General features: G+C 53.3%; 1 pseudogene across 1 annotated transcript; it reads left to right on the top strand.

Moving 5' to 3' along the window:
* The first annotated feature begins 11444 nt into the window (after positions 1-11444).
* Positions 11445-12573, top strand: LOC309837201 (large ribosomal subunit protein uL18-like; annotated as a pseudogene). The gene is made up of 2 exons: positions 11445-12237; positions 12453-12573. The product of its transcript is annotated as a large ribosomal subunit protein uL18-like (transcript).
* Positions 12574-12605: the final 32 nt, after the last annotated feature.

Genomic DNA, 12605 nt, shown 5'->3' with positions numbered 1-12605 from the left:
TGTTCCTGGGTCTCTCAGACCCACACCACAACCCCCGTTGCAGGTGATCTTCTGAACTTCCTTGTGTTCCAAAGGGGAACCCCGCCTTCTGTACAAGCCCCTGAGTCCCGGGGTGTTTTCATCCATCTAGTCCTTTCTTTTTCTCCCCGAGGGGTGGGAAGCAGGCAAGCCCTACGGGGTGGGAGGGGGTGCCGCCGACTCTTCCCTTGTCATTGGCCATTTGCTGCCTGCTTCACCAGGCGTGTTTTGAGCATGTTTGCATAAAGTGGATGCAGGCTGCAATTCCGTGATGAATTCTATGAATACTAATCCGCTACTACCCTTGACCTTGGGGTCACCGAAAGATCAAAACCAAACCATTTAATATTTTCCTTTTGCAGATCAATAGAAGCATAAATTCCCCCTCAATGACAAGTATAATTTCAAACAGATCTATAGAAGGCATGCGTGCATTTCCAGCCGCAGACACTCACTGCCTGCCTGGCCTTTTGGGGAGCAGACGAGGAGTTTCTTGCCTTTTCTACCGTTGAATTTCTTTTTGCCTTTTTTTATGGCTCTGAAATGCTATTTTCAGCAGCTGCTGTCATATAAATATCTCTTGTTTTTCTTCTCCTCTTTCCCTCCTGGTGAAAAGGGCAGGGGACCTATTGAAAATTCCGCTTTATCTCTTTCAGTCGGGTTCAAGTACAGGTCGAATAATCGATCCCTCCTCCTTTTCTTTTTTAAGTTTCCTGTCGTTCTTTTGGCCGGATCAGCAGCGGAGAGAAATCAGGAGGGCAGCTCTCTTATGCAGAATCTCTCAGAGGTCTATATTGCTGGGTTTGTGTGCGAGTTTGCGCGTGCACATGTGCGAGCTGCCCCTGGGTGTGTGTGTGCGGGGGGTGAGTGTATGAGTGTGTGTGTGTGTGTGTGTGTGTGTGTGTGTGTGTGTGTGTGTGTGTGTATATACCTTTGTGTACATGACCATAAAAGCTCATGCTAGTTCAAACTCTCACCCAGAACTTGAGGAGGGAGGAAATAGAAAATCATCAAAGAGAAAATGTGGAGGACTGGAGCGGGCATTGTTAACCCCTGCAGCTCCCAGGCAGAGCCAGGTCGGGCCTGGGAATGTCTCCCAGCTGGCTTGCCACGCGTGCACCTCGTGAAAAAGAGCTTCTGAGTCTTTATGAATACAACTCCGAGAAGGGGGAAAAGATGCAAAAAGAAGACAGGGCAAAAACCAAACCAAACCGAAACAAAACTGGAGGCGGAGGGGAAAAAAGCAAAAGAAAAAAGGGAATTAAACCATTAATCTGCCCAGATTTTCCACTTCACAGAGTAATCAGTTTGGAAGTGACTGAGATAAAGTGGAAGCCACGACTGCCATCACCTCCTCCCTCCAGTCCACGTTTCTTATTTACAGAAAAATAGGGAGCCAGGAAGGCAGCCTCCCTGCCCCCCCGACAAAGGCCCCCAGTGTCCCGCTCCAGAGAGGGATGAGGACCCCAGCCCTCAGTCGCAGCTGCCCGGTGCTGTGACACCTGGGCAACGGCCGCCCTGAGCTGGAGGTGCAAAGCCAAGATGATTTAATTTATAGAAAGGACAAGGATGTCGTGTAGCAGATTTAATCATCGGAGAGTTTAAAAAAAAATAAGGACCGGGCTAATGTCGTAATTTACATTTCAGGATAATAAAGAGAGAAAGACAGAAAAGGAAGGGCCCATAAGCCTGCAAGAGGCAGTCAGGAGGGGAGGCCAACCAGGGGGCTGAGGGAGCCCAATAGATTTGCCTGAAACACCAATAAATTTAAAAACAAACCCAGAAAGCTAAAGACAGCCCCTGGAAAGTGCTGGGAAAATGGACCATCGATTTTAGAGTTGATCTGCATTTTGTATTTTAATAATGCTCTTTCTGTCTTTCCTTTTCTCTCTCTCCCTCTCTCCCTCTCTCGCTCTCTCTCTCTTTTGCAAAATATAAAAGCTGATCTGATAAATATTAATTTGAACCATCATAATGTATTTGAAAATTCCAGCTAAAATGTCACCACATGGAACATTAATGTAATATTTCAAGGCCCTGAGAGCAATACTCATATTGATTGCATTTATTTCACTCTAGGGAGGAGAGATAATTCTTCAATGTGGGACACATCTGGGAGCCAAGGAGGCAGGGGCTGAGGGGAGAAACGCGAAATTATATATGGTCATAAAAAATACAAAACAGAAGATCCTCCCCAAAACTCTCCCCTCTCCCGTGGCGCCCCACACCCTAACTTGGCTTTTTAATTTCTCAGCGTGGCGTGGGGCACGGAAGGCAGGAGCTCGTGTGCCTCTGGGGCCGGGGTTGCCAAGATTCAGCCTCCTCTCCCTGGGCCTCACCACGTGGGCCCTGTCTCCAGGCATTGGCTGCCTCCCAACATGGGGCATCGGGGCCCAGCTGGGGATGGACAGACAGATAGAGGGACTGGCCCAGCTGGGGGCCCCCCAGAGCTGTGGGGTGAAAGTCTGTGAATGCACAAGGGCTATGGGGTCCTGTGGAGGGGGGGAGAGAAAGAGGAGAGGAGAGGAGGTCAAAGGAGGGAGACAGACAGAAAGGCAAGAAAGAAGAGAAGAAAGATACCAAAACAGAGAAAGAGGAAAGAGGGAAGGAGGGAGACAGAGAGGTGTGAGTGAGAAAGCAGGGAGAGGGGGGAGAGGAAGGGAGGAAAGGAGGGGAAGAGTGAGTGGGGAGGGGAGGGGGCGAAGGGAGGCGGAGGGGGGCGCCGACCGACTGGAGTCCCAGTTCCTCTCACTGTCATTAAGGATATTGATGTGCTCAGGCGTCAACCAGTCTTTGCACAAGTGAAAGGAAATCCGATGCTGGTGATGACCCGGAGCCCACGCCCTCCATGCCCCCTGCCGGCCTGGAGCAGAGACCTGGGAGGCCCGGGGGGGAGGGGTGTGGAGTGGCGAGACCCCCATACAGGGCTGAGATGCCAAGGCTCCGTGACTCTAAGCTTCCCCAGCCCGGGGCCCGCGCCGGGGTAGGGAGGGCACCCCTGGCACCCGCTTCTTTCAACACCCATGCCCACGGCTCCAGGGCTGGCTGCCTGGCCCCCTGCCTCCCCCTGGCCTGGTACCTGCCTCCCAGATGCAGGCTGAGCAGGGGTGACCCCCTGACTGAGCCCTCAGCCGGAACTGGAGCCTCACCTTCCTCCTTGCTTCTTGGAGTGTGTGTGGGGTTGACCCTTATAGCACCCCTAGAAGGCCAGGGGCGGGGCAAGGAGAGGCCCCGGAGGCCCAGTGACTGGCCAAGGTCAGGCGCATCCTTGCCATTCTTCAGATCTCTGCACAAATGTCACCTTCTCACAGAAGCCCTCCCTGGCCACCTAGACAGCCACTGACACACACTCCCTATCACGCCTGCGTGTTTTAAGCAGAGCACTTGTCAGTAACTGGGATTATCTTAATTTGCGTTTACGTGCTTTTTATCTCTCTTCCCCCGACTTGGAGATTAAGTTTTTAAGGTTAGGGACCTTGCCTGCCCCGTTCACCTTTATATCCCCTACACCAAGCACGGAGCAGATGCTCCTAGGCGTTAGTTGACTTGATGGAAGGATGGATGGACGGTCGGAGGGACGGACGCTACAGGCTCTGCCCTTACGCTCACCAACCCCTCCCGGCCCGAGCCCCCTTTGAGCCGTGTGACCCAGCATCGCCCGCACCCCCCGGACCCCACGCAGCCCCAGCTCCCGCTGCCGCCCGCTGCCTGCCGCCAAGGCTGCGCACCCCCGCCTCCCCTGAGCCGTCACTCGCGGAGCTGCCACAATATTGTGAAGGCTACGGCGCTCCCGCTCCTGCGCGAAGCCCGCAGCCTGCGCCGGGAAAGCGAGGGAGGCGGCGGGCGGGCGGCTCGGCGATGAATAATGCATGACCAAGGCGCCCCCTACCGGCGGCCGCGGGCTCCGCGGGGACACGGCCTCGCCGCGTCCCGGACCTCGCCGGGACCAGGTGGACGCGGCAGGTCTCACTTCCCCGCCCAGGGCATCCAGGGAGGGAACTTCCCTCCCTGTCCTCCCTCCGGGCTCCAGCCGCCTAATCCTCGTCCTCTCCAGGGCACCCTCCCTCCTTCCCTCCATGTCTGGGGAGCACCTTCCACCCATCCCAAGACTGAGGGCCTCTTTTGGGGGCGTTTGGGGCGGTCGGGGAGGCTGCACAAAGCCTGGGGCAGGCCTGCGTGGTCTCTTAGGGATCCGATCCCCGGGTGGAGGTGGGATGGGGAAGCCCACTCCCTCTCACCCCAGGGCTTCTGCACCCTTATTTGGGCTGGGCCGGGAGTGCAGCCTCAGGAAAGACCAGCTGGAAGGCAAGAGAGAGCAGAGAACGCGACTTAATCTGCTTATAAAAATTAGTGCAAATTATTTGGTGACATTTTGGTCTCTATAGCTCATGGTAAATATCTAAATATATAATTATCTGATTAAGTTAACGTTATCAAAAAATTAATGCCAACACTATCACAAGTGTTTCCAAGTTTCTGTAGAACGTTTAGAACATTGAGATGCTTTTTTTTTTTTTTTTTTTAAGTTAAAATACAGGAAAGCCCACTATGTACATGTGGGTGTCTGTCATTTTAGAATAAGCGTCCTGGAAGTGTCTTCCTGGGAACCTCTTTTCGGGGAGGAATGGACCTTCTTGGCTGCCCTCCAGCTGGAGATGCCAGGTGGCAGAAGGCACGGGTCAAGGGTGATAAGGCCTGGAGTGTCCCCCAATGGCTGTGACCTCTGGGGTTCCACCACCACAACTGCCTGTTCCCCAGGCCCACTGTGTCCTAACAGGCAGGTAACGAGAAGGGAGCCAGAGATCTCTGCTGGGCTTGAGAGGCTCTTTTACTCCCAGTCATGCAGGCCCCTGGGGAGCAGGGCCTCACAGCCTCTCCTCCTTGAGAACAGACTCTGTTGACACCCCCTCACACCCAGTCATTCCTCCTGTCGCCTGACCCATTGCCCAGCCTTAATAAGCCAGAAAGGAGGGGCGACCATTCCAGAGGCCGGGACCTCGGGCCTCTGGGAAGTGTCTCCAGCCCATCTGTTGAGCACCTGCTGAAAGGCTGACACGTGTTAGGATCTCTAGTGCCGGCAGCGCCCTGGGAACTTGGACTCTGAGCCCCAGAGGCTCAGAGAGGTACAGTCATGGGCCCAAGACCACACAGCTCAGATCTGAACCCAGGCTTACGCTCTTCAGTGCCTGAGGCAAGGATGAGCCAAGAGGCCTGGAGCTGGGAGGAGGAACTCCAGCCTCTTCCCAGACAGTCCTCTTGTTTCCTGGACCCCACCCCCAGGAGATCTGACTTGAACCCTGAGCTGGACCACAGCCCTCCTTGTGAAATCTTGGGGCAGCACTTGGTCTGGGTCACTACAAATGGGTTGCAAGCTTAAGTGCCCCAGGGATTGGCAGGTATAAGCACACACAGGAAATATATGGTCCTCCAATAGTTTCCCAAATAGTTTTGACTCTTAAGAAAACGACAGCTCAGGGCGATGAAACCTGACAACCTGTTAGCATCCTTCACCCTGAAGTCTTGTTCCTTCAAGGGAGGCCCGGGTTCCAGCCCCTGTCTCCCTTTGCTTTGCTCTGTTGCCTCAACCAACAAGTCTGACGTCTCTGAGACTGTTTCTTCATCAGTAGACTGGGAATAAAAGCAGTGCCCATATGACAGGGGGCTGCACGGGCCAGGCGAGTGGAGGGATGTACAGGGCTTTGTAAGGCAACCCAGGGTCCTCCCAGGATAATTCTTGTTAGTAAGTTGGGGTCCTCGTTTGGTGGCTCTTTTAGTTTGGGTCTCCCCAAAAGCAGACCAGGGATCTGGGTGTGTGCCATTTGAGAGGGATCTCCAAGGAGAACGGGGGCGGGGTGGGGTGGGGAGAAGACGAGGAAAACGTGTCAATGAGCAGTTGCCACTGTGAGTAGCCAGGGCTCATGACTCCTGCAGAGACTAGAGCACAGCTCAGAACTGTCCCAAGGTGAGAGTGTTGGGGCAGAGGGGGCGGGCGGCCATTTATCCACCAACTCCCATCTGTCACTGGTTCATTGGTTGAGTGAGAGTCACAGGGGGCCAAACTCTGGCTCCTATGGCCAGAGAGATGTCCTTGGGGTGCTCAAGTCGGAGTGATGGGGGCTGTTGGTAGAAGCTGCAGGTGCCCTCTGGGGCAGGCGGAAGGACAAGGCAGGGCCCAGTGCCCACCCAAGTTCCCTTCCTTTTGCCTGCTACACTTGTCAACATCAGTGCCCACTCTAGGCCACACCAAGGCTCAGGAGTCAGAGATGGGCCAGACTCAGCCCCAGCCTTGTCAAGGGGGAGGAAGGAAGCTCACTTTTCCACAGAATGAGTGCTGAGAGAGAGGTAGGTCTCCTGGCCTTTTTAGGAGCCCAGAGACTGGGTATTCAACTTAGCCTGGGGCTGAGAAGGCTTCCTGGAGGAGGGGACGTTTTTCTAGCAGAATCTTGAGCCAGAGACTCAATTCTCTGTCCTGGGGCCTAGAGGGATCTCATCCCCTACTGTCCAAACTTCCTTCCGGCCATGGTAACTTAATATTGAATGGCTGGGCGGGGCTGGCAGCCCTGCTCCATCCATCATCCTGGACTCCAGGCCATCTGTCCTCCAAACCAGACTTTGTCCTGACCCTGGCACTGCTGTGGGGTGGGCAGCAGGCAGTGAGGAGAAAGGGTAGTTCTGGGCCTAGGACCTGAGGGACTGCCAGAGGCTAGCCAGCAAGAAGTTCCCAAAGCTTCCAGAATGACTGGAGAGCTTGCTTTAAATTTGGATACAGGTCTAATTCAGACCTTCCGACTGAGTATCCGGGCGAGGATTTGAGCTTCTGCATTTTTAAGCACGCACCCCAGGGTCTCCTCATGCTATACCAGTGGACTTGGGTTGGGGACCCACCTCCTGCTCTGTGCTGAGCTAGTGGTCACCTCCCCCCCACCCCCGCTAGAGACTTCCTGTGAGCTGGGAGCTCCTGGGAGCATCCCTCCCACCATAGACATCATCCCCATCACCTAAATCATCTCCCCGCGACCTGGATCTGTGTTGCCGAGGAGAGGGAGTGAGAAAGAGGAGACTGTCTCCCCAGGGATGTCCTCTCTACCTCTGCAAGCTCCACCCTGCAGAGACACCCCCCCACCTCTGTTCCCTGGAGAGCGTGGGGGAGCATGGGGGCTCCTCTGTGGCTGAATCAGTGACCTCCCATTCATTCATATGTATGGATCAAATTTTGGAAATGCAATTAATTACCTGTTGTTGTGTCTGCTTTAATTATTGTCGTGTCTTCTATATACTTCACACAATTTAATAAACAGTTGGGGAAACAAGATCTTCATTGCGGCCAGGGCTCGGGAGAAGCTGGGCTCTGTCCCCAGCCCTGGGAAGCACTTTCCACCTGTCATTCATGGTCACATCCATTCATTCTTTCATGCGTTTGTTCACTCATTCTCCAGTCAGCTTGTCATTGATTCATTCACTCAGTCCCTCATGCATTCGGATACTCATTTACTCATTCATTCATTCATTTATCCAGTGAATATGTATTAGCAAAGCCATGTGACAGCCTCCAGGAGAGGTGCCAGGAAGGTCATGGTAAATAAAACAAGAAGGTCCCTGCCTTTTATGAGCTGGCAGTCTGGTGAGGGAGACAGACGATAAATACATGAGATGAATACAAGTAGAGCCAGGATGACCAGGGAGGACTTTTTGGAGGAGGCAACATTTAAACCCACTCCCTGTTTCATTCATTTGTTTATTCATCCATTTGGGCAGAGCAGGCTCTATTCCTGGAAAGAGCAAGAGATAGAAGGCCCAGTTCTGAACCAAGACCTAGGGAGAGAGACAACTGGCGGCCGAATTATTACAACACAGTGGGAAACATGGTGGTAGAGGTAGGAACCAAGTGGGAGCGTGGAAGCTGGAGAAACAGCCAGGGAAGTTTTTTCCTTGAGAGGAGGCATGGAGCGGGTCTTCCAGGGCCCAGAGAAGGTGAGTAATCTGAGCCTCCAGGGGACAGGCTCAGGGGCCATGCACAGCTCCTCTGAAGGGAGGGACCAGCAAATCCCGGTCACAAGTGCTGTGCACAGTGGTGGTGGCATGGAGAAAGAGGAGGAGTGGGTCTGGTACTAAGACCTCCTGGTTCCCAGCCCCCGCAGGGCTTGGAGTCAGAGGGGACTGGATAAGGCTGGGTCTTGGTGAAGGAACAGAAGTTTATCAGCCAGAGAAGGACACTCCAAGTGTACCCCGCACGTGCAGAGGCCTAGGGGCAGGAGGGAGCTGGTATGGAGTGGGGAAGCCTGACTTCATGGCAGAAGATGGAGCCTTAGGCCCAGGAGGTGGGAGACAGGTGACTGGATCACAGGGACTACGGGGGGGGTGGGCAGCACCGAGGAGCCCGAGCGAAATCCCAGAAGTAATCAGCAGTCATGGGCGGTCTGCAGGCTGGGGAGGTGACGTCACAGCTGAGCATCTGTGCTTGCTTACAAACATGTTCAAGGGACTTCCCTGACGGTCCAGTGGTTAAGACCCCGTGATCCCAGTGCAGGGGGCCTGGGTTCCACACCTGGTCGGGAAACTAGATCCCGAATGCCACAACTAAGACCCAGCGCAGTCAAATAAGTAAATATTTTTTTAAAAAATAAATATCCTAACAGACTTTAAAAAAAAAAAACCAAACAAACAAATGTGTTCCAATGCCTGCTCAGGGCCGGGGATACAGCAATAAGCAAGACATGGCCTCCGCCCGTGGAGAGCCAGTGACTCCGGTGGTGGAAGTGTCATCAGGGTGACCATGCTAGGTACCCAGGAGCCCAGAAGAGCAGGTTAGGCTCAGGAAAGAAAAATGAAAAGCCAGCAACACCTAGTATTTATCAAGCCCTTCCTCCACGCCAGGTGCCTCGCATTGGTTATCCCATTAATAATAATAATAGTAGGAGCAGCAGCAGTAATAAGTAACACTTATTTTGTGCCAGCTTCTTTCTGGTCTATGGGCTTTTACCCATATTAATTCCTTTAATCTTCACGACAACCCTGGGAGGTGGATATAATGATCAATGTCCCCATTTGACAGATAAGGACATGGAGGCTCAGAAGCTGAGCGACTTCCCCAAGGAATAAGTGGCTGAGCCAATATATGCACTCAGACCTTCCCTCTTCCCCAGTCCATGCTGGCCTCTTCCTGCCCCGCCCCCCACTCCATCAAGGGATGGGCTGGGGGCTGAGGGGGCGGGGGCACTGCTGGCAATGAGCCGATGGCCCTGTCCTCTCCCTTCAGGCAGCCACGGGCTGCTGCATTCTCCTGCCGACTGAGGCTGGTGTTTTATGAACCCAGAACCACAGCAAGATTCTCCTATTAATTTATTGGTATTGCTAATTAAACATCATATTCGCAAATGTAAATTTCCTAATGGCCTCCCTTCCATTTCCGAAGTTTCCCAAAAGAGATTTCTTGTTATGGTTGTCAATTGAAATCAATTAAATCTCACCGGATGGGTGGGCTGTGGCTGGCTCAGGGGTCACCGAGGGGATCTGGGGTCTCTGGACAGGGTCTAGCTGGGGCCCTTGTTGACCACAGAAAAGGACCGGGATCGGGGAACTCTGGGGAGAAAGAGGCAGACTAGGCCCAGCCCCAAGCTCCTGGGTGTCAGCTGCCTTCCCTCTGGCCTCCCCTAGTCAGGGATGGGCTTTCCTCTGGCCCTTGATGTGGTTGCTGGCTGGGCCTGTAGCTGTTTGCAAGGCTACGTCAGGGAGGCCAGGCTAGGATGAGGAGTGAGGAGGGAGGTGGAGGGAAGAGAGAATCTAACAGGAGGGTCCAGGAATGAGCAAATGCCGGTGCTTGGAGGAAACTTAGAGATTTTTCCAGTCAAACCCCTCATTTGAAAACTGGGGAAACGGAGGCACCAGGGAGGAAGTGACATGCCCAAGGCCACAGAGTCAATATGTGGAGAAGCTGGGACTTAAACAGAGATCTGCCTGTAATCCCTTTGAGAATTTGATGAGCTATGTGCCCTCACTCCAGAAAAATGCACACAGGGATCACATAATTGCAGGGACCTTGCTCTCTACCATGGCAATCCCCGACCCCAGTCAGTCATCATGTAGTGCTTAAAAGCAATGGCTCTTGGACCACAGGTGACCGCTTTTGAATCCCATATCCAGCAAGTTCTCTGTCTCTCTGGACCTCAGTCTTCCTGTCTGTAAAATGGAACGGCAGTCTCTCCCTCCCAGGGCTGCTGGGAGGGTTATCTGACAAAGCATGTGAGTGCCCAATACCAGGATGGGCCTCATCATATCAGAGCCCAATGTGGAGAGGCCTCTGGCCAGTGCCGGCCTGGGCTGTGGGTGGACCCAGGGAGGTTGGGAGAGGGTGAGCCCACGCAGGCCGAGGCTTGGCTTCACGTTTGGAATGATGGTCACCATTTACTCAGCGCTGAGACACCACATGCATCATCTCTGTAATTCTCCCAGCTGATGAGGAGGTGCTGTCTTTGCCTCCTTCACAGATGGGGAAACTGAGGCTAGGGAAGTCCAGGACTTGCCTGGCCTGGGGTTCCCTGGGGGAAGGTCTCTCTGACTCCAGAGTCTGAGTTGGTAACTGCTCTGCCTTTGCTGAGAACGAAGTGGAAGAACTAAGAGTGGACCAGCCACCAGGACTTTGAGTCCCTGCTCTGCAGCTCCTTTGCTGGGGGGGGCTTGAGCATGACCCCTGCACAGTCAGGGCCCAGGACACACCTGAAATATGTCAGAGAGGACTGATGGTCTCTGCAGGCCAGTCTAAGACACCAGGGTGCACACAACGGTCAGCACTGCCCTTTCCACTCCTACTGCTACAGGCCTAGTGTCCCCTCCCGACACCCCTAAGCACAGCCTCTGGGGAGACAGGCAGAAAAGGGAGCCTGTGGGGGAAACTAAGTCAAAGGGCCAAGGCATTGGCAAGGACCCAGAGGATGCGGAAGACCCCCTTCCCTTGCCTTTGTCCCTGGTACCTGCGCAAAGCTGGGGAGTGGGACTGGCGGGGAAGGAGATAAGTGAGGGACATCTCCCAGATGCCAGGAAGCATCCGCCTCGCCCCAGCTCTCCATGGCCTACGTGGCTTTTGTGTGTCAGTATCGTTAGGGGACCAGTGGGTAATCTGAGCGTGTTGGTTGCTGCGTGGGGATCTCCATTAGGGAAAGTTTTAAAAATACACTCTATTGTTGTTTGTTATTAATGGTAATGACCCAGGGCGCGAGGCTGCCCATCAGCTCCCTACTGTCCCCGGCTCCTAACGTGCTGGGGGGAACAGTCACGACCCAGAGCCTTGCATGGAGCGTGGGCTGGGCTCAGGGCACAGGACGACCCTGGGGTGCCCAGACATTAAAAAAAAAAATTTTTTTTGCTTTATCCCCCCCCAGAGCCGTGCTGGTTCTGCAGCTCAGTGGCGGCTAAGGCCTCTGTTCTACAGGATGGGGTTTGTTAAAGTTGTCAAGAATAAGGCCTAGTTCAAGAGATGCCAAGTGAAATTTAGAAGACGGCAAGAGGGCAAAACTGACTACTATGCTCGGAAACGATTGGTAATCCAAGATAAAAATAAGTACAGTGCACCCAAATACAGAATGACAGTTCAGGTAACTCACAGAGATATCGTTTGTCAGATTGCTATGCCCGTATAAAAGGAGGTATGATCGTTTGTGCAGCTTGTGCTCGTGAACTCCCAAAGTATGGCGTGAAGGCTGGCCTGACAAATTACGCTGAAGCATCTTGTACTGGCCTGCGGCTGGCACGCAGGCTTCTTAATAGGTTTGGGATGGACAGAATTTATGAAGGCGAAGTCAAGGCGACTGGAGGTGAATACAGTGTGGAAAGCGTTGATGGTCAACCTGGTGCCTTCACCTGTTACTTGGATGCAGGGCCTGCCAGGACTACTATTGAGAATAACGCTGTTGGGGCCCTGAAGGGAGCTGTCGATGGAGGCTTGTCTATCCCTCACAGTACCAAACGGTTCCCTGGTTATGATTCAGAAAGCAAAGAATTCAATGCTGAGGTACACCGAAAGCACATCGTGGGGCAGAACATTGCAGATTATGTGCGTTACCTGATCGAAGAAGATGAAGATACTTACAAAAAACAACTCTCTCGATACATAAAGAAAAACATAACTCCAGACATGATGGAGGAGATGGATAAGAAAGCTCATGCTACAATATGAGAGAATCCAGTGTATGAGAAGAAGCCTAAGAAAGAAGTTAAAGAGAAGAGGTGGGGGCTTCCCTGGTGGCGCAGTGGTTGAGAGTCCGCCTGCCGATGCAGGGGACACGGGTTCGTGCCCCGGTCCAGGAGGATCCCACATGCCGCGGAGCAGCTGGGTCCATGAGCCATGGCCGCTGAGCCTGCGCGTCCGGAGCCTGTGCTCCGCAACGGGAGAGGCCACAACGAGAGGCCCGCGTATCGCAAAAAAAAAAAAAAAAGAAAAGGTGGAACCATCCAAAATGTCACTTGCCCAGAAGAAAGATCGGGTAGCTCAGAAGAAGACAAGCTTCCTTAGAGCTCAGGAACGGGCTGCTGAGAGTTAATAACCCAAACCACAATTTCTACGAAGATAAAGACAGTAATAAACTTATTGAACA

Source organism: Grampus griseus (genome assembly GCF_964374135.1).
Source record: "Grampus griseus genome assembly, chromosome: 1".
NCBI classification, from domain to species: Eukaryota; Metazoa; Chordata; class Mammalia; order Artiodactyla; family Delphinidae; genus Grampus; species Grampus griseus.
This window is presented reverse-complemented; position numbering and strand designations above follow the sequence as displayed.